The sequence below is a fragment of the Suricata suricatta genome, chromosome 8, assembly GCF_006229205.1.
Source record: "Suricata suricatta isolate VVHF042 chromosome 8, meerkat_22Aug2017_6uvM2_HiC, whole genome shotgun sequence".
Classification (NCBI taxonomy): domain Eukaryota; kingdom Metazoa; phylum Chordata; class Mammalia; order Carnivora; family Herpestidae; genus Suricata; species Suricata suricatta.
In genome coordinates, this window is record NC_043707.1 from 55150160 (window position 1) to 55173220 (window position 23061).

At 36.4% G+C, this 23061-nt stretch overlaps 1 pseudogene; it reads right to left on the reverse strand.

Moving 5' to 3' along the window:
• Nucleotides 1-2469: 2469 nt before the first annotated feature.
• LOC115297613 overlaps nucleotides 2470-23061 on the reverse strand; it is a 49292-nt pseudogene continuing 28700 nt past the window's right edge.

A 23061-nucleotide genomic window follows, 5' to 3' on the forward strand; every position in this document is an offset into this window, starting at 1 on the left:
GGTCTACTAACATTACTCTTTCTCAAGTTTCCTCATCAACAATTTTCTAGTCATGTTCTGACCAAGTCTCTGACCATCCAGCCAAACCACTGGCCATAGCACATGAATCAGTATGTAATTGTACTTCTGGCTATTTCTCCTTTTAAGCAGAGTGAACAATCAGTGATAAATTTCCAATGTAAAAATGGCATAAAAAAAAACAGATGGCTTTGAGTACCTAAATCACTGACGTTTCATATAAAGGATTTTTATACAATAATGAAAATAGTTTTCTATATATTTATTCATATTACAAGGTATTTTTGTAAGTCTGCATATACACACACACACACACACACACACACACACAATGTGATCTGTCAATTCTATTTATACTTAAGTGTTTGCTAAAACTTTCTTCAAAAATTGTAGTAATTATTCAATTAAAATCAGAAATGTAGAAAACAACAATAAAAATCATTCCATCAATCCAAAATACTCCTTCACTTCTTTCATTCTCCCTTCTAAATTCACATCCAAACATCTTAAATGTATTTTAATACTACATCTATAACTAACCTTCCAGGCATCTCCATCCTAGAGCAATTTGGCCTCTTCCAAAAGAGACTTTTCTCTCCATAAATGCCAATAACTTCTTGCCATTAAACATGCAAAAACAATGCTTAATTTACTTGACCTCTTAATAGGATTCTATACTCTGTGAACTGCCTCTTCCTGAAACTCTGTATTCCCTTACTTTTATGAAAGTATATTTGCCTGATTTTCTCCCTATGTCTCTTCTCTATTTCATAACTTAGTAAATTTTGCTTTTTCTTATTGTTGGAGCCCTCCCAACTCTGATTTCCCTTTTAGTCTCACTCTATAATTTTGGTGGGTGGTATCATCTACATTCATTTGCACTGATTTCTATCTGTGGGTGATTTTCCCATATCTCTAACACAGATCTTTCTCTTGAGTTTTATAGATCCCTATACTTCTTTTAAAAATAAAATACATTTAGTTGCCCCAGAGACACCTCAAATTCATTTTTCCAAACTGATGGCATTAGCTCCCTTCTGCTACCTTAACATTCTGTCCAAACCAGTAGTTCTTTCATATTCCCAGTCTCACTAAATGACCTTTCACTCAGCTATGTGGATGAGAAAAAAATGGCATTAATTCCTGACTCTTCTTTATCCTTAATGTCCCTTAAGAAAACAAAACAAAAACAAAAATCCTTACCTTTTTTCCTCAGGTCATAGTCCTGCCTCAACTGAATCACTTCCTTTGACTCCAATCTTACGTATTCTAATTGTCTTACTTTCTGAAAGATGTCCCCCAAATTCAATTTCTTCATGCCATTCATAATACCAGCCAAGATTTGGGTCAGGAAAAATAAAAACTAGAAATGATTCTAGGTATTTTAAGCATGAATTTATTTAATAGTGAGAGTCTGGTTGTTCAAGAAAATTTTTACAATGGCTGGGGGAAAAGTATCAGGGAAATCATGGGCTAAATATAGTATTTTCTGTTAGCTTCTTCAAAGTCAAGAAAGTTGTAGGAGCCACAGAAAACCACTCACATTGTCAATTCCTCTATCTAATAATCCACCTTCATTTTCCACTGAGCACACTGCTAGGAGTTTTTCTAGTAAAGTCATTTCCCAATTTTTTTCACATATTGTCTCCACATGAAAACTATTTTCTGAAACTGTAGATTAAGTGAAATTTATTCTGAAATACTTTCTGAGTCTTCACTCACAGTTTGTCCTACTTCAGATGTATCCAGGACTCTATAATTATTCCTGAACTGCACTTTTGATCATATATTGTAATCTGTTTCCCATTAGCTTTCCTGAAATGGACTTCTCTTGATAATAAAATATTTCTTTGCACCACCAATGTCCAATATCTTGTTGATATAAGGCATTCAATAATTGAGATAATAAGTAAATGAATGAACTCTGAAAATACCTCTTTAGTTTTAATGCTAAACACACTTTATTTTATAACTTTTAAAGTTTAAACAAGATGTTAGCTAGCATCTAGATAATCAAATGAAGGCAGATATTGTTTTATATTAACTCCTTAATATATGTCATTTGATGTGTTCATTGCACAACTAATTTAAAAACATCAGACTTGAGGGGAGGAGCCATGATGGCAGAGAGGAAGGAAGCTCAGTAAACTTTGTCTGCCCTATCTATTGAGCTAAGAAGGACATTACTCTCATCTGCAAGAGTAGAAGGAGAAAATACAGACTCCAGAAAGAAGACAACCTCAAAGAAGCCTGAGTAAATATGAATGGGGGAGACTGGAAAACGGGCCAGCCCGAGAAGGGCAGGTAAGGTGGGAGCCCCAGCCCAACACAGGAAAAACAAGCAGAGCCCCTGAGAGACAAAGGGGAGAGAAAGAGAAACTGAATACGCTCATATTACTGTCTCTATAGAAGAGATAAAGAACATTTAATACCACACAGAGAGAAAAACTATCACTCCATATGTAACTGCTGGGCAGCGCGAATCCAGAACCTGTGTGTTACAAGGGAGAAAACAGCCCCCACCCCAGCACGATCCCGGCAGGGAATCAGCAGCCTTGGAGGTGGTGGCCGCAGGAGCTCGTCTTCAGCTTCGGCTGTGGGAGTGGGAGCGCGCACCTCATTTTCACCATGTATCTCGCCTCCAGCATTGGCTGCGTGAACCCCAAATCCTGGGTGTCAACAGGAGAAAAATAGCTCCCAACCCTACAAATGCCTGGCACGGAGTTGGCAGCGGTGGCAGTGGGGGCACACCCTTCGGCTGTCACTGTGGGAGCGCACACCTCATTTCTGGCAGTGCCCCATGCCTCAGGCAGCGGCAGTGCAAATCCCAGCCTGAGCCAAGAGAAACTGCTCCCTCCCCCTACACGATCCCAGCTAAGAAGCCAGCCACCAAAGCAAGTACGTCTCATCTGTGGTAGCATAAAAGCGCATGGACAAGGATTTTGAAGCAAGGGAAGCCTGGAAAATACAGCTTGGCTCGCTCACGGCACAAGGAGATCCGACTCATAAGAGTGGCCTGCAGTGCTCAGTTCCAGCGGAGCATAAGGGGCAACCATTCATTTCTCCGCGACAACCAAGGAGGGTCCTTCGAGAGGAGCCCCCAAGACCTACGTACCCCAAACCAGGCCTATCCACTAGGGGAAGCTGCTGCTTCTTTTTTTTTTTCTTTTTTTTTTTTTTTTATTATTATCACCTTTTTTTGCTTTTTTACTTTTTAAAACATTTTTACTCTTTATTTTTGTTTTTCTTTCTCCCTCTTTTTTTTCTTTCTCCCCTCTTTTTTCTTTTCTCTTGCCATCCAGATATATTCTCCCTTATCTCATCCTTATCTCTCCCCTCCACAGGTTATACACTTTTAGACTGTCAATTGTCCTTTGTTGTCCCTGTACCCATTTATTTTTTCTTCTCCTCTTTTCTTCTCTTTCCTCTCCTTTTTCTTCCTTTCCCCCTTTTAATTTGTTTGTTTGATTTCTCTGTGCATTTGCATGCTTCTCTTCCCAATGTGGTTATCTGTCTCTTTTCCTTTTCAGGGCTACACCAAGAAAAAGGAAAATTATGCATAACGGAGAGTCCCAACTATCGCTGAGTAGGGAAGAAAATAATCAAAGGTACAACAAGAGAAACTGAGAGATACCATTAAAAGAATATTTCCTGAAATGACAGGGCCTGGAGAATCAATAAGCCTCCTATAACAGAGCAATACTAACAAGTCTACAGTGCAAAATGAGCTTTTTAAAACTTACAAGAGAGAGAAAACTAGCCAAAATGACAAAACAAAACAACAACAAAAAAAACTCAACCCTGAAGAAACTCCAGGAAGAAGTCACAGCCACAGAACTGCTCACAAAAGATCTAAACAACATAACTGAATAAGAATTTAGAACTATTGTCATAAAATTAATCACTGGGCTTGAAAAAAGCATCAGAAAAGCTACTGATACAATGACTAGGGACTTTCAAATTACCTGTGATGAGTTAAAAAAGGCTATAAATGAGGTGAATAATAAAATGGAGGCGGCCACCTCATGATAGATGAGGCAGAGAGAAGAATAGGTGAATTAGAAGACACAGTAATAGCAAAAGAGGAAGCTGAGGATAAAAGAGACAAATTGATCCAGGCGCAGGAAAGGAGAATTCAAGACCTGAGTGATACAATCAAATGAAATGGAACAACATCCATATCATAGGAATTCCTGAAGAGGAAGAAAGAGAGAGAGGAACTGAAGGGGTACTAGACCAAATTACAACTGAGAATTTCCTGAATCTGGGAAAAGAAATAGACATTCAAATTCAAGAGGCACAAAGAACTCCCTTAAGACATAATTTGAATCGACGTTCAGCATGACAAATCATAGTGAAGCAGACAAAGTATAAAGATAAAGAGAGAATTCTGAAAGCAGCTAGGGATAAAATAGCCCTCACATACAAAGGGAAACCTATCAGAGTGGTTACAGACCTATTTAATGGAACTTGACAAGCCAGGAAGGAATGGCAGGAAATCTTCTATGTGATGAACAGAAAAATTATGCAGCCAAGAATCCATTATCCAGCAAGCCTGTCATTCAAAATAGAAGGAGAGATAAAGGTGCTACCAAATAAACAAAAACTGAGAGAATTCATGACCACCAAACCAGCCCTACAAGAAATCCTAACAGGGACTCTATGAGGGAAATGTTCAAAAAATACAAGGTTCCAGAGATACCACTATAAACATGAATTCTATGGAGAACACAATGAATCTAAACCCACATTCTTCAATAACACTGAATATAAATGGACTGAATGCTCCAACCAAATGACACAGGGTAGAAGAGTGAATAAAAAAACAAAATCCATCTATTTGCTGTCTACAAGAGATTCATTTGAGACCTGAAGATAACTTCAGGTTGAAAGTAAACAGATGGAGAAATATCTATCATGTGACTAGAAGCCAAAAGAAAGCCAGAGAAGCCATACTTATATCAGGCAAACGGGACTTTAAAGTAAAGGCAGTTACCAAAAGATAAAGAAGAACATTATAGAATAATTACAGGGTCTCTCCATCAGAAAGACCTAACAATTATAAACATCTATGCACCAAATTTGGAAGCCCCCAAATACATAAAACAATTAATCAAAGACAGAAACAATCTTATTGATTAGAATGTGCTCATTGCAGGGGACTTTAATACTCCACTGACAGCAATGGTTAGAACAGCCAGACAGAAAAATCATGAAAGAAGCAATGGACCTGAACGACACATTGGAACAGACTGAATTGATAGATATATTTAGAACTCTGCATCCTGAAGTAACAAAATTCACCTTCTTTTTGAGTGCACATGGCACATTCTCCAAGATAGATCACATACTTGGGCATAAAGTAGCCCTCCATGAGTATAAACAAAATATGCACACTTTCAGATCACAATGCTATGAAACTTGAAATTAACCACACAAAAAAGTCTGGAAAACCTCCAAAAAATGTGGAGGTTAAAAACCACCCTACTAAAGAATGTTTGGGCTAATCAGGCAATTAGAGAAGAAATTAAAAAATATATGGAAACAAATGAAAATAAAAATACAACAATCCAAAATCTCTGGGAGGCAGCAAAGGCAGTCCTAAGAGGAAAGTATATTGCAATTCAGGCCTATTTCAACAAACTAGAAAAAGCATAAATTCAAAACGTAATAGAGCACCAAATGGAACTAGAAGGGGAAGAGCAAGAGCACCCCAAACCCAGCAAAAAATAATAATAAAGATCAGGGCAGAAATAAGCAATATAGAAACCAAAAAAGCAGTTGAAAAAATTAATGAAACCAAGAGTTGGTTCTTGAAAAAATAAACAAAATTGATAAGCCTCTAGCCAGGCTCCTTAAAAGGAAAAGAGATAGACAAAATCATGAATGAAAATGGATCTATTACAACCAATCCCTTAGAAATACAAGCAATCATCAGAGATTACTATGAAAAATTGTATGCCAAAAAATTGGACAACCGAAAAGAAATGGACAAATTCTTAATGCACATGCACTACCAAAATTCAAACAGGGAGAGATAGAGAACATGAACAAACCAATAACCAGTGATGAAATCGAATCCGTTATCAAAAATCTCTCAATGAATAAGAGCCCAGGGCCAGATGGCTTCCCAGGGGAATTCTACCAGACATTTAAAGCAGAGCTTTAATACCCATTCTTCTCAAACTATTCCAAAAAGAAATAGAAGGAAAATATCCAAATTCATTCTACAAAGCCAGCATCACCTTGATACCCAAACCAGAGAGAGACCCAGCTAAAAAAGAGAACTACAGACCAATATCCTTAATGAATACATATGCAAAAATACTCAACAAGATACTGGCAAATCGAATTCAACAGCATATAAAAAATTATCCATCATGATCAAGTGTGATTCATTCCTGGGTTACAGGACTGGTTTAATATTCGCAAATCCATCAATGTGATACATCACATTCACAAAAGAAAAGATAAAAACCATATGATCCTGTCGATAGTTTCAGAAAAAGCATTTGACAAAATACAGTGCCTTTCTTAATAAAAACCCTTGAGAAAGTCGGAACAGAAGGACTTACCTAAGAAGTATAAAAGCAGTTTATGAAAAGCCCACAGCTAATATCATCCTCAATGGAGAAAAACTGAGAGCTTTCCCCCTGAGATCAGGGACATGAGAGGGGTGTCCACTCTCACCACTGTTGTTTAACATAGTGCTGGAAGTCCTAGCATCAGTAATCAGACAACAAAAGGAAATAATAGGCATCAGAATTGGCAAAGAAGAAGTCAAACTTTCACTTTTCGCAGATGACATGATACTCTACATGGAAATCCCCATTGACTCCACCAGAAGGCTTCTAGAACTCATTAATGAATTCAGTAAAGTTGCAGGGTACAAAATCAATGTACAAAAATCGGTTTCATTCCTATACACCAATAATGAAGCAGCAGAAAGAGAAATCATGAAACTGTTCTCATTGACAATTGCACAAAAAACCATAAAATACCTAGGGATAAATCTAACCAAGGATGTAAAAGACCTATATGATGAAAACTATAGAAAACTTATGAAAGAGATTGAAGAAGACACCAAGAAATGGAAAAACATTCCCTGTTCATGGATCAAAAGAATAAACATTATGAAAATGTCATTACTACCCAAAGCAATCTACACATTCGATGCAATCCTCATCAAAATTGCACCAGTCTTCTTCTCAAAGCTAGAACAAGCTATCCTCAAATTCGTATGGAACCACAAAAGACCTTGAAGAGCCAAAGTAATATTGAAGAAGAAAAACAAAATGGGAGGCATCACAATCCCAGACCTTAGCCTCTACTACAAAGCTGTCATCATCAAGACAGTACGGTACTGGCACAGAAATAGACACATGGACCAGTGGAATAGAATAGAGACCCAGAACTGGACCCACAAATGTATGGCCAACTAATTTTTGACAAAGCAGGAAAGAGTATGCAATGGAAAAAAGACTGCCTCTTTAGCAAGTGGTGCTGGGAGAACTCGACAGCAACATGCAGAAGAATGAAACTAGACCACTTTCTTACACCATACACAAAAATTAACTCAAAATTGCTGAAGGACCTCAATGTGAGACAGGAAACCATCAAAACCCTTGAGGAGAAAGCAGGAAACAACCTCCTTGACCTCAACTGCAGCAATTTCCTACTCGACACATCCCCAAAGGCAAGGAAAATGAAAGCAAAAATGAACTCTTCGGACCTCATCAAGATAAAAAGCTTCTGCACTGCAAAGGAAACAATCAAGAAAACTAATAGGCAACCGACGGACTGGGCAAAGATGGTTGCAAATGACGTATCAGATAAAGGGCTAATATCCAAAATCTACAAGGAACTCACCAAACTACACACCTAAAAACAAATAACCCAGTGAAGAAATGGGCAGAAAACATGAACAGAAACTTCTCCAAAGAGGACATCCATATGGCCAATAGGCACATGAAACAATGCTCAACATTACCTATCATCAAGGAAGTACAAATCAAAACCACACTGAGATACCACCTCATGCCAGTCAGAGTAGCTAAAATGAACAAATCAAGAGACTATAGATGCTGGCGAGAGTGTGAAGAGACGGGCACCCTCCTACACTGTTGGTGGGAATATAAACTGGTGCAGGTGCTCTGAAAAGCAGTGTGGAGGTTCCTCAAAAAACTATCCATAGAACTCCCTTATGACCCAGCAATAGCACTGCTAGGGATTTGCCCAAGGGATACAGAAGTGCTGATGCATAGGGGCACATGTAACCCAATGTTCATTGCAGCACTGTCAACAATAGTCAAAACATGGAAAGAACCTAAAAGTCCATCACCTGATGAATGGATCAAGAAGATGTGGTTTATCTATATAATGGACTACAACATGGCAATGAGAAAGAATGAAATCTGGCCATTTGTAGGAAAGTGGATAGACCTCAAGGGTGTCATGCTAAGTGATATAAGTCAGGCAGAGAAGGACAGATACCATATGTTTGCACTCATAGGTCTAAAAGGAGAACAGGAGAGACCTAATGGAGGACCATGGGGAGGGGAAGGGGGAAAGAGAGTTGGCAAGAGAGAGGGATGCAAAACCTGAGAGACTACTGAATACTGAAAGGGAATCAACGGTTAAAGCGGGAGGGGGAGCGGGAAAAGAGGTGGTAGCAATGGAGGAGGACACTTGTGGGGAAGAGCACTGGGTATTATATGGAAACCAATTTGACAATAAACTATTTAAAATTGTTTTTAAATAAATAAAAAAGAAAAACATCAGACTTGGTATTACTTTATATTTCTTAAAATTTTCCTACAAAGTTTCTCTTTATACCAAAAGATTGTCAAGGTCTTTAAAAATAAGAGCAGATTCACTTTTATGTGTAATAATTGTCTCTACAGGCTTGCTATTATCAGCAAATTCAATAAGAAAGTTTTCTAAGCCATCATTCTCAGTGCCAAGTACAAGATAAAACGGGTTGGTCAGGTCCAAGCCCTGGGTGATCTTGGCACATTCCATTTAAATCTTCTTATTTTCAAAAACATACTAATCTATAATCAATCATTGGATTGACAAGACTCCTACTTGCCTAAGCTCTACCTATAAGGAGCCCCATGACCCTTAAACTTTCACATCCATGGCCCTTTCTCCATCTGTTTCTGTCAAAACAAGACATATCACAACATCTGCTGTGAGGGAATCGGCTACAGAATTTACATTCCAAAAAGGCAATATATTTGAATTTATGATCATGTACGGTGATGTGTATCCAGAATTCTGTCCCTCTTAATTATAAGTTGAAATATGTATACAATTGGTAGGTTCTCCGATGGTGCTGCTAAGCTACGAAATCTATCAAGATTCATTATGTTCTCATCCAAACTCCAAACTTTTGTTCTTGCTATGGTTTATATATAAAATACATAACTTTAAGACAATTTTGGTTTATCTATATGTAACAATGGTTGAACATACCTCATTTTTATACTGCTTTAGATTTTATTTTTAATATCTATGTTTCCCATTTCTCATTTTTTCCTTCTGGGTTGGATTCTTCATTTCATCTTACATTTTGTATTTATTTTTATGCACTTGTATACTTTTAAACTGTTCTCATTATTTTTATTTATTTATTTTCTATTAAGAAATTTCATTTTTGTTATTAATTTTTATTTCATCAATTTTCATCTTTTACTTTCCATAATTTAAAATCATCTCTAATCTGTCACTGAAAAAATACCCCTCTTCTGTTTTGACTTTTCCTCCTTCCTACCTTTTAATTGTTCTAATGACTGCTCTCAATTATTTGTATAAAGTTTAAAGCAAACATATTTAGTCATTTTACACATAACCACTATCTGAAATTTTTTCTCTTGTTTATATATTCCTAAAGTTTCCAGACTTTTGGAGAATGTCTTTCCATTTAGTATTAGGGTAAAATCTGAATATTTTCATGTAATCTGAAAAAATATCTGAGGGGTGCCTGGGTGGCTCAGTTGGCTGTGCATATAACTTTAGCTCAGGTCATGAACTTACGGTTTGTGGGTTCAAGTCCCAGGTCAGGTTCTGTGCTGAAGTTAGCTCAGAGCCTGGAGCCTGTCTTTGAATTCTGTGTCTCCCTCTTTCTCTGACCCTCCCGTCCTCCACTGTCTCTCTCTCTCTCAAAAATCAATAAAGTATTACATAAATCAAATATTATATATATATATATATATATATGAATCCCATGTTGCTAGCCACAGAAGTCCACAGCTCCTCAAGTATGTCTGAGGATGCCAGAGGAGTACTTTTATCTAATTATATAAGTACACATTAAATTCTATGAAGCCAGCTGTGTTGCTGTATCAGCTAAGCACATAGGCCCACACTGGACACTGTTTCTCGCTTCTTCAGGCCTTTGACATTTTGGTAATTTCAGTTTGCAACTACTCAACTGGTACTATTAAATAAAGGGATCCTTCTTTTTAGTCCTCAAAACACAACTTGGATCAGCAGTGCCATTTAATAAAATTTTACTGACTGGCTGTTTGCCGTACGTATTTACAACCACATAACTGATTTCTTCCACATGTATGAAATTGATTTAATCTATCTTAAAGCTAAATTTTAGGATAACATAGTAGTTAAATATATAATGAACTATGTATACATATTTACCTGTTTCGGTATCTTGTTATGGCACTTACTAATTCAGCAACCATACTTAATTATCTAACCCCTCTGTACCAGAATTTCTTTATATTTTTAAAATTTCAGCTTTATTGAGGTATAGTTGACATAAAATTGTAAGATATTTAAAGTGATCTGAGGAGCACCTAGGTGACTCAGCCAGTTAAGCATCTGGCTTTGATTCAGGTCATGATCTCACAGTTTGTGGGTTCGAGCCCCGTGTCGGGCTCTGTGCTGACAGCTCAGAGCCTGGAGCCTGCTTCAGATTCTGTGTCTCCCTCTCTCTCTGACCTTCCCTTGCTCGCGCTCTCTCTCAAAAATAAATTTTAAAAAATATTTAAAAAATAAATAAATAAAGTGACTTGATATATGTTTACAGTGTGAATGCATTCCCCTAATCTAGTAATGAACATATCTTTTTTTTTGGAGGGGGCATGAATATTTAAGTTTTATTTTCTCAGCATATTTCAGTTATACAATACAGACATTGCAGTTACTATGCTTTACATTAGATCCTCAGACTTCTTTGATCTTACAGCTGAAAGTTTTCACCCTTCTACCAACCTCTCCTTATTTCCCCCACTCCCTAGGCCCAGGCAAATATTTTCTACTCTGTATCTATAATTTTAACTTTTTCTTTTCTCTTTTTTTTCTTTTCTTTATTTTCTCTTCTCTTCTCTTTTCCCTTCTCTTTTCCCTTCTCTTTTCCCTTCTCTTTTCCCTTCCCTTCCCTTCCCTTCCCTTCCCTTTCCTTTCCTTTCCTTTCCCCTCCTTTCCTTTCCTTTCCTTTCCTTTCCTTTCCTTTCCTTTCCTTTCCTTTCCTTTCCTTTCCTTTCCACATATAAGTAATGCCATGCAGTATTTGTCTTTCTCTGTCTGGTTTATTTCACTTGGCATAATGACCTCAAGGAATGCCCGTGTTGTCACAAATAGTGAGATTTCTTTCCTTCTCATGGCAGGATAATGTTGCATGGTATATATACGCATATCATATCTTCTTTATCCATTCATCTGTTGATGGGCACTTAGATTGTTTTCACATACTAGCTGTTGTGAATAATGCTGCAAGAGCAGAAAGCTATTTGATATTGTTTTCATTTCTTTGGGGTATATACCCAGAAGTGAGATTGCTAGAGCATAGGGCAATTCCATCTTTTTTAAGTTTTTGAGAAACCTCCACAGTTTTCTAATTGGCTTCACAACTTCACATGTTCACCAACACCTGCTATCTCTTGTTTTCTGATATTAGCCATATCCAATAGATATCCCATTAGGCTTTTGACTGATGCTTCCCAGATGATTAGTTATGTTGAGCATCTTTCCATGTATCTACTGGTCATCTGTCTGTGTTCATTAGGAAAATGTCCATTCAGTTCCTCTGCTCATTTTTAATTGGATTTTTTTTATTATTGTTGTTTTGACTATTAAGTTGTGGGAGTTCTTTGTATTTTTTTTAACATAAGCCTTTTATCAGATATATGATTTACAAATATTTTCTCCCATTCCATAGATTGCTTTTCATTTTTATTGATGGTTACCTTTGCTGTGCAGGAGATTTTTAGTTTGATGTAACCCCACTTGTTTATTTTTGCTTTTGTTGCCTTTGCTTTCGGTGTCAAATTCAAAAAAATCATTGCAAAGACCTGTGGCAAAGAGATTACCACCTATGTTTTCTTCTAGGAATTTTATGTTTTTAAGTTGTGCCACAATTTCTATATGTCTAGTACTAGGGAAACCGCGTGCCGTCTCCTTCTCAGAGCAACTGTAAGAACTGCATTTGTCAAAACCTGCAACTCACTTAGAAGAGTACTTGGCTCAGGGGTACCTTTGGTGGCTGATATGGTTAAGCAGCTAACTCTTGATTTCAGCCCAGGCCATGATCTCATGGTGTGTTTCTGAGTTCGAGCTCTGCGTAGGGCTCTGCGCTGACAGAGCCTGTTTGGAATTCTCTTTCTCCCTCTCCTTTTGCCTATCCCTTGCTCATGCTCTCTCTCTCTCTCTCAAAGTAAATAAAAACTTCAAAAATAAGAGTACTTGGCACAAAATAAACACTCTGGCTTTGCTAGCAATGATTGTGTGCTGTCATTGTGTGAAAAGGTAAAAGTGGACAATTTTCTAAATATTTGCAGTCTTTCTTTTGTCACCAACTAAAAATCTTACTTTCCATTTCATAAAAATGCGACATATTTCATTACAAACTATATATTTCAATGAAAACTAATTATGAAAAGTAGAGCTGAAAGTAAATAAATGGAAGAAAGGCTAAAGTAAACAACTATGGCAAATGCTAAGTAAATAAAAATTTTCCCTTCCCAGTGTTGCATAGACAGTGACTATTCATCGTCAATATTTTTCACAGATTCAAATTGCAGAAAATATTTAGTTGATAAGGAATGATTTCCCTGTGTTGTAGAACTTACCTTACAGACAAGGATACTGTGCACAGAATTTGTAATAGTCACTTTTTTTCTGGCCTCATTACTGCCAGAGTAGAGGTTAGGGCAGGGAAACAGACAGAAACAGGTTTGTTCAATTATGTGTTTAGAGGGACATTAAATCAAATGAGGAAACTAAAGAATATCAATAATGAGTGCAGTTGTTCATGGTTTAAGTTCTGTGAGGTCTATGTCTTTAATCTTCAGTTGCTCTAAAGTCCAGTGTGATTATCAAGCAAATATATGCATTTCTGAGGATTCTCTGCTCAAGGTAAGATGAGATGTCCTAGCTGGTGCACGTGTGGCCTTTGATATTGTAAGTAATGTGGTGAATACTGCTCAATCTAATTTTGAAAAATGTAAAAGTTGTATGCCTCTGTAACCATTTGGCACAAGATACTTTTCTGGATAATAGCAACTTCCTTGGATCAAATATATAGTCCCAGATGTGCTGAGATAGTATCCAAGTTAAGGATGCAGCTTTGTATTTTAGAGTTAAGTGCTGTTTGATATAGGTAAGCTAAACAGTTAAAACAAAACTTGAACTATTATTAATAAATCTTCACACTCTTTGTTTTCTTCAAGTCATTGGGGGGAATCTGTGTATTTAAAATAAGGCATGACTATTAGGTTGTATATATTATTTGACAGTCTCAATTCTAACTGTTTCAAAGTTCAGTTAAGATAATCATCAACGAGGGACATTTTTCTTTTAAAGAATACAAAAGCAATACTGATATTCATTCAATTACACAAATTACAGTCACTAATACTTCTAATATTATTATTATCACTGTCTCGATTTTTTTTTAACTTTAGAGAGAGATAGAGAGAGACTGCAAGCAAAGCTAGGGGAGAGCAGCCAAGGCAGAGAAAGAATCCCAAGCAGACTCCACATTCGGCACAGAGCCCAACGTGGGGCTCATTCCCACAACCCTCGGATCATGACTTGAGTCAAAATCAAGAGTCTGAAGCTCAACCAAATGAGCCACCCAGGCGATGTTCACTGAAGTTCGTTCAAGCAGGGTCAAGCCTTCCAACCATCAGCTCTCTTTCCAGGTGGCGCAAGATTCAAATGAATCTCAATTCAATTTTTCTTAGGGAGATAAATCATGAGTTCATCACAAAATGGACTGGCACATGAATACATGAGGCTACCTGAAAGGGAGAGGATGGGGTACAGCTCAAGAAGACAACAGTGTGATCACTGATAGATAATTTCCTGGGAGATGGGGCCAATGAGTCACCTCCAAAGCTCCAAGTATTAGAGAAGGAAGTTGGGCTCCATCAACAACTGCTATCCCCTATAAACAGAAAAATTCCCCTGTGGCCAAACCATATAACAATGTCAAGCCCCAACCTGGCCTCACATCTACAGATCTTGTTAACATTTCATCAATTTAAGCTCCAGAACACCCAAGAAACTACTTGATTTGCTGTAGCATTTCCTCAGTTCATGACAGGTTTAAATTTCCTTTCTTTGACCCTATAGAAATAACTACCCTCAAATACCCAAACTCAAAAATAATTATTTGGAATCTTAAAAACCTTTTCATTTTTTGCCTGATGACATTTATATCAATGTCCTGTCTTCCTTGATAGAAACAAGCAAAACATAATATGCCATTGCTTACCATTTCAATATGTATTCTTATCCATTTATTTCTCAAGGCACTGGAATTGGTCCAATACTTTAAAAAATGGTACAACTCTAAACCTATATATGTAGAAAGAACCTGAATTAAAATATACCTCTTCGCTCACTCATTTATAAAAATAAACATTGCTTCCATATTATGCAAGTCCTGGAAGAAAGATTTAAATATATATTTAAGGCAGGCACCTTAGTACATTTAAAAATATTGGGCTTTATTGCATAGATTGGTAATATTCACTAACGGATGATAAGCAGAAGCTATGCTTTAGAAACTTTGCCCTATCTCCAATGAGGAAGTTGAATTAAGAGAAGACTTCCGCAAAAAAAATTAAATCTCCTGGGGGGCACCTGGAGGGCTCAGTCAATTCTTGATTTCCACACAGATCATGATCTCATGGTCATGAGATTGAGCCCAGAGTCAAGTCACATGTCGGGCTCCATGCTGGGCATGAAGCCTGTTTAAGATTCTCCCTTGGGGCACCTGGTGGCTCAGACAGTTAAGGCTCGGACTCTTAGTTTCGGCTCAGGTCATGATCTCACAGTTTGTGAGTTCAAGCCCTGCATGGGTCTCTGACTGACAGTGTAAAGTCTGCTTGGGATTCTCTTTGTCCCTCTCTCTCTGTCCAACTCCCTCTTGTCCTCACTGTCTCTACCTCTGTCTCTGGTCTTCCCCATCTCCTGTATGAACACATGCTCACTCGCTCTCTCTCTCTCTCAAAATAAGTAAAGAAACTTAAAAAAAAAAAGAGTCTGTATCTCCTGCAGCCCTTGCCTGATTGCACATATATGTTCCTTCTAAATAAATAAATAAATGAAAATAAAGTCCTTAAGTCTCTGGGTACTAGTTCCAATTCAGTCCTTATGAATTCTAGTTTTTAATCAGAACTCTAGTTTTTCATCCTCTCCCTATGGAATTTATTAGACATAAAACTACATAATCTTTTATCCATGGACCTATTGGTCTTGTTTCTTAACTTTATTAATCTATATTTAATATGTGAATCTATTCATGTTAGAGCGAATCCCTATGGAATTTATTTATGAGCTCTTAGTAGCAAAATGAAGTTCACTACTTTAGTTTTTACCCTATTGATGTAAACACGGCATTTGTCTTCCATGCGATTTTTCCTTCTCCCAATATTCATTTGATCATAACTTTTTTACGTTTAAATTTCTTGTTCTTTTTATCCTTCCTCCCAGATTGTTTTGTATCTTTGACAGCATGTGATATGTTTAACATTTTAAAAAAACATTTTTAGTGGGCTTTATTTTTTAAAGAAGTTTTTGGTTCACAGAAAAACTGAGTGGGAAATCCTGAGTTCCCATATAACATCCCTCTCTCCCAGTTTCCCTTAGTATTAACATATTGAATTCATGTGATGCATTTTTTATACCTGATAAGCCAATACTGATACATTATTACTAATTACAGCCTATAGTTTACATTAAGAATCATTTTTTGTGTGTCCCATATTCTACAGATTTTGATGAATCTATAGTGATATGTATCCACTATTCCAGTATCATACAGAATAGTTTCACGGCCCTAAAATTCCCTGGGCTCCATTTACTCCTCCATTCCTCCCCACTAACTACTAGAAATCACTGACCTTTTACTATTTTCATAGTTTTTCCTTTTCCAGAATGTCACCTAGTTGGAATAATACAATATTGAGAATTTTCAGACTGGCTTCTTTCACTTTTGCATTGTAGTTTCCTCCAGGTCTCTTTCTGACTTAACTAATTCTTAACTCAGTATTCCAATATATGGATGTATCACAATTTGTTCATCCATTCAGTTACTGAAGTACATCTTGCTTCAAAGTTTTGGCAATTATCAATAAAGCTATTTAAAAAAGTTCTTTTTAATCATCTTGTATTGATGCTCCTCAGGATTCCAAACTGGTTTCATGAATATTTCAGTTACTTACTTCCCTTGATGAAATCAGAGACCATAATATGTTAATACATCACAAATGTGCCAATGATTTTAAAACATAACATCTGTGTAGGAGTCCTACACAGATGACAAAATTAATCTATCCAAACCAAAACTCGTCTTTTAGCTGCACTGGTCCTTCAGTCCTTATTCTTCACATCTTCTAGAAAGCCACCCTCTCCCTATAGTCATGCAGGACAAAACTAAATAGTCTTATACCCTTTCCGTTCTTATCATATCACTTTATTATTTCATTATATCTTTAGGATATTTTATTTCACACCTTTCTGTTCACCCTTACAACATCAGACATAAAACTTCATCATGTTCTATCTAAGAACCTACTGGTCTGGCTGCATAACTTTATTAATCCAGATTTAATATGTCACCAAATATATTTTCTTAAACTGTGAATCTATTCATGTTGTTAGAGCAAATGCAGTATTTCTGTGATGTATTACTTGAAAATTGGCATAAGTTCAAATTATTTTTTCACTATAAATAACTTTATTATTGTACCTAACTTAGTTTTTCAGACTTAACTCCCTCCATTAACTCACAAACACACCAAATTTCTATAAATCTATGAGTCCTGATTAGTCCCAGTTTTATTTTTGCACTTGGTCAATTTCCTTTCCCCAACTGGAACATCTTTCTCACTCTGTCTCCTAGTAAAATCTTACTCCTCAGGTAGGAATCACTTTCTGGGAATTTTCCTCTAACTCTGCAGAGAGAGGACTATTTTACTCCCTTGTCCCTACTCCCTCATAGAACTCTTTTTCACATATGTTTCTCTTACTTTTATCATATACAGTAAAGCCTTAGATTGCTAGTAACTTGTCCTGTGAGTTTTCCAAAAAAAGAACATTTCTAATAAATTTTAACTTGATAAATGAGTGATGTCTTGAAATAGAAGTAGTATGTGATGTCAAATGGCATATGATCACAACTGAGCCAATAGTTCTCTCTCTCTTTGCAGGATTGAGGGTGATCATCTATGCAATGTCAAATTCATGCGAAATCCTCAAGAAGAGGCAAAAGCAAGTGTCACTGGATAGGTTCCTTATTAAAGTTGCATGAAAAGAAAAAGAGTCCATTGAGTCAATAGAGAGCAGTGATTCCATTAGTGACAGTAAAAATTGTCCTACTAGCCTCTCCCTCCCACCAGCCACAAAGGTTTTCAAAGGTAAGTGGAAGTTAATATTTTTACTTTTCTTTATATTTTATATTTTCTTTATTATTTTGCATTATATTACAGTATTGTAATCATTTTTATATGAATATTTTTGGGTTGTGGAACATATCATCTGAGTTTGCAGTATTTTCTTTTTAAATGTTTTTTATTTATTTTTGAGAGACAGAGACAGAGCAAGCAGGGGAGAGTCAGAGAGAGAGGGAGATACAGAATCCAAAGACAGCCTGGAGGCTCTGAGCTAGCTGTCAGCACAGAGCCTGACACAGGGCTCGAACCCATGAACCATGAGATCATGACCTGAGCTGAAGTCAGATGCTTAACCGACTAAGCCACCCAGGCATCCCTCCGGTATTTCTTATGGGGAAATTTGCTTTGACATACAAGTGCTTTGGATTATAAGCATGAATTATACTCACAAACCATGGTTTTACTGGACTATTAAAATTGTTGTACATGAATATTTTTACCACTCAACAGCATTTACTTCAAGAGCTAGAATCATCACATTTGTGTCTTCTGTATTTGAAGGATGTAAAAATTCAGTAAATAGTCTGAATTAATAAATTACTGAATTAAACACTGAGATGAGTCCTTTTAAGCAGTGCAGAATTAATGGCTTGTAATGGAAAAAAATTAAGGGCTTGTCGTGGTTATGAAATGTTTCTAGTATATGTAAATGTAGTTATTGAGCATCAAGTCTCCATGTAATACAATATAAAGGTCTTGATGGAAATGACTGTCTAGTTTATCATTGACTTCCCAGTGCCTAAAAGAGACTCTTTATTATTCATTAATCATTCATTAATTGAGAAATTATTTATTGAATACCTACTAGGTAGCAGGCATAATCTCTTGAGTGTCAGGGTCAGAGCACAGAAAGGTGCTGCCTGATGAAGCTTAGTACTTTGTAGAGTAACAGATAAGTAAGTGGTATGTATGACGGTGAGAAGCACCACATTTCACTACAATGAAAGATAAAGCAGGTTAATGAAGAAAAATACCAGTTACAGTGGGAGGTGGGAAAATTATTTCTGAGGTAAGAAAAAGCCTCTCTGATGGGGTAACAAAGAAAAAGTGAAGAATCAAGACACGTGGATAATGTAAGAAGTATTTTAGGGAGGGGGAAAATCCAAAGCACAGGCCCTGAGGTGGAAAAAGGCCAAGAAAGCTCAAAGAAAGCTCTGGAGATCAGTGTGGCTAGTATGGGGTGATGAGGAAGAGAGGATTAGGGATGAGTACAGAATTGATGGGGAGGGCAGATCAGTACGTCTTTTAGATTCACCTCTCCCTCCTCTCCATTCCTTACAAAGCAGTCCCAGTGATCTCCTTAAAATGCAAAGGGGAACATGTCAAGATATTATTCCAAAATCTTTGTTGGCTTCTCATTACTTAGAGAAAAAAAGAGTAGTCCGTAATATTCCTATGAGACTGTGCATAAATTATACCCTGTTTACTGCCAAAGGCCTAGCCATGGCCACTTTTGCTCTCACTCTCTTCTTTCAGGCAGTGGGGTCACTTTTGCATTCTTCATACATGGCATTTTTTACCCCATCTTAGAAAAACTGCCTACGATATTTTTCGAGTCTAGAAACCTTCCCTTTTCCAAGTCTTCCTTCTTTCCCTGTCTACCACCTATGCATCCTTCAGATGTGACCTTAAATATTACTACTTTGGACAGGCCTTACTTACCTAATCACTCAGTTTATGACCTCCTATCCTATGACCCAGTAGCTATCTGTTTAATTATGTGTCAAATGTTGGTTTTTCTCACTAGTTCTACTTTGTAGAAGTAGGAAGAGTATCAAACATAAGCTTTAACCCTAGTGCCTGGTAGGATTCTAGGCATGTAGTGAATGATTGATTATGCTTTTGCATAAATAGATAAATGAATGAATGAACAATGTGTTATTGTTAAGTAACAAACAAAAAGCAAAGAAACTCCACCTGTGCTTTTATATAGGCTTTCAGGGTTTTTCTGGTAAATGAATCTCGAGTCTTGACTCCTGAAATAAATTGTTTTCTTTCATACCACCCTGACAAGAGTAGTATGAAAGGGAGGATCATCACACTCTTGCTCTGAAAAGGACAGACTTAATAATACTAATAAATATATATATATATATATATATATATATAAACATGTTATCATTTTTAAAGACTCATTTTACTGTCCTAAAATTATCACTAATCAGCTGATAATTTTCTACCCTGAGGAACACATTCATTGTATTCATCTACCTTAGCTTAGGAAAGTCACACACAACAATCTATACTATTTAATTTCCCCAGTCTATGGCATATAAAATAAATATCTAAGACTCTTAAAGCTCAGAAAATTTATATAAAGATAGTGGTGTGAGCAATGATTAATATTTTCAAATGCTCTGTTTACCACTTTATGCCAAGTGCCCAAACTATACAGGTGCAAAATAAATGTCTATAAAATAAAGAATTCAATCAGTTAATGAATTCTCTTCCAAGCATGTACTTCTTTTACCTAAGACACAGAGATTTATTCTGTTAAAGTAAAAGCTGCTTGATTCAAAACGGAAAAATCAATGATCTTTTTATGGATACATTAAGATACTTAAAGCAACTGATTATGTTTAAGGTATAAACTTTTCAGTTATTTTTATTTGTGAGACTCAAAGATCCACTGCACTCCATTCATAAGAATTCTTAGATCTATTTTCTTTTAGTATTTTGCAGATTTAATTTACAGAGTGACCCCACTACACAGTGATTTACAGACTCACCAGCTTTTATAAATTCACAATAACTTCACATAGATCTACACAATAGCAATATTATCAGTTACCCCTTCCTTGAAGAAATATTTCAAAAAGCACAAGTCAATGACTTTAATGAAAATGTCTACTCTCATTGAAAAAACTGTTATTGATTTCAAGTAATAAATACCCCAGTCCATATCTAATCCATCATTACTATCTAGAGTTTATAGATTTATATAGACTTAAATAATCTCATATTATTTCAATGGAAGACAACATATGCCCGTATCTATATGAATTCTGGGGCAGACAACTGTCAATAATTCTTTTCTTCTAAAAATCATTTGTCCAGGGGGCACCTGGGTAGCCCAGTCAGTTAAGTGTCGGACTTCAGCTGAGGTCATGATCCCATGGTTCACAGGTTCGAGCCATGTGTCGCGTTCTGTGCCGACAGCTCAGAGCCTAGAGCCTTCTTTGGATTCTATGTCTCCCTCTCTCTGCCCCTCCCCAGCTTGTACTCTCTCTCTCTCTCTCTCTCAAAAATAAATACAAAATTTAAAAAATCATTTGTCCAGAAAATTTATTAGAAAGGCATATTATGATCAAGTTTCCCCACAGCTCTGTTGAAGTCAACTAGAAGCATATTTTTTTCTTCTGAAAAATTTCTGTGTCTAGGTGAAAAAGATGAGGTGGGGAGGTCGCTACACAAATACAAACTAAGCAGTGTATCTATTTACAATGAAAAGAGATTGAAAGGCACTTTTCAGCTATATGAATTCTTAGAATCTTTTCCTATAGAATAGCCTCTACTAAAATATGAATAGTTCTCATTTACGCAGAAAGCAGACATGTTGTCAAAAGAACTAAATCATTCCTTTATTTCTTTATTTCATATAAAAATTTTCATTTGCTACTTTCCTTCCCTTGAGCTTCCCAGTCTTATCTCTAGTTGGATTAGAACAATTTCAGCAGAAGAAAAAACTGTTTAAATTTTGCAATAAGAAGGGTTTATTGCAATAAGAAAGTTGCAATATTCATTTTTTGTTGTTTTTTCATCTATCAATCCTCAGAACTTCTCAATTCTGTATTTCTACATTTCTGAACCACAGAAGTGACTTTATTCATATATCATTTTTCCATTTGTACTATAAAATGGGTTTTTTTTGTTTGTTTTTTGTTTGTTTTCCCTAGGCTGTCAGAAATTTTCACTTGAATCCACTTTCATTTACTTGTTCTTGTTTCTTGGTGATAGAGATTGAATACTTCTTATTTATTTTATAATTAAATCTATATGAAACATGAATCACTCAGCATACTTTGTTAGTATTAAGCCTGTGACTTGTTCTAACAAGTCCTAATTTTACTTACTCCTGAATTGTCCATGAATTAAAAGGTTATTTCTAAACAAAAAGGCTTTTCTCCAAAAATAAATAAATATCTGTTTATATTTATATTCTCTTATCTGCTCTTAGTTCTTATGGTTTTCAAAAGCTCAAACTACCCTTATATATTCTATGTCTTGTCACATCTTAGCACAAAGATCACTGAGGTAAGATGAAGATCTTGCCCCTCTAAAAATACATGCTCTCAAATTTTAGGGACAAGGTCAGCATCTAGATGTGCTTTATTGCAATTAAATTATCAACTGTTATCAGGAGTCATCAGGCTGAAGATACTCTGTGATAAAAACAATGTGGATGGATGTTTAGGGTAAGATCTGTAGGCAACAGTGAAATGGAGATCCCTGTCACTATGCATCAGATTTAGAAAGAACTCTCAGGAATGTCTGCATTTTCTAAAATATTAAAGTTTTAACACATTTCATATATGCATTATTTTACACAGGAACATCATATACAAAAGAGATGAAAGTGGTGTTATTCTTAAAACTGTGTACTCCCATATCCCTCTGTCTTTCTTCCAGGCTCCCACAACCCTCAGGGTTGCTTTGAAATTACTTATTTTATTCAAACACTTCATTTAGCCACAGAAACACAGAAGGATTAAATGACACGATTAAATTCTAACACTAAGACAAGAATGTCCCTCTCCTCTCTACTCTATTTAAGCCAAATGAAACCAATCAACAAAAACTAACCAACTAAACAAAATAAAGATAAACAAACAAACAAACAAACAGGTCTGGCTCCTAAGCACACATCTCTGGAGCCAAACTGCCTGAGGCCGAATCCTCACTGTGTCACCTACAAATGGTATGACTTTAGACCTTTACTCAAATTCTCTGTCTCAACCTCATAATCTGTAAATGGGGCTAATAAAAGTATTTACATCATAGTGTTGTTATAAAAATTAAAGGTCAATGGGGCACCTGGGTGGCTCAGTCAGTTAAGTATCCCACTTCAGCTCAGGTCATGATCTTGCAGTTCGTGGGTTCAAGCCCCGCATCAGGCTCT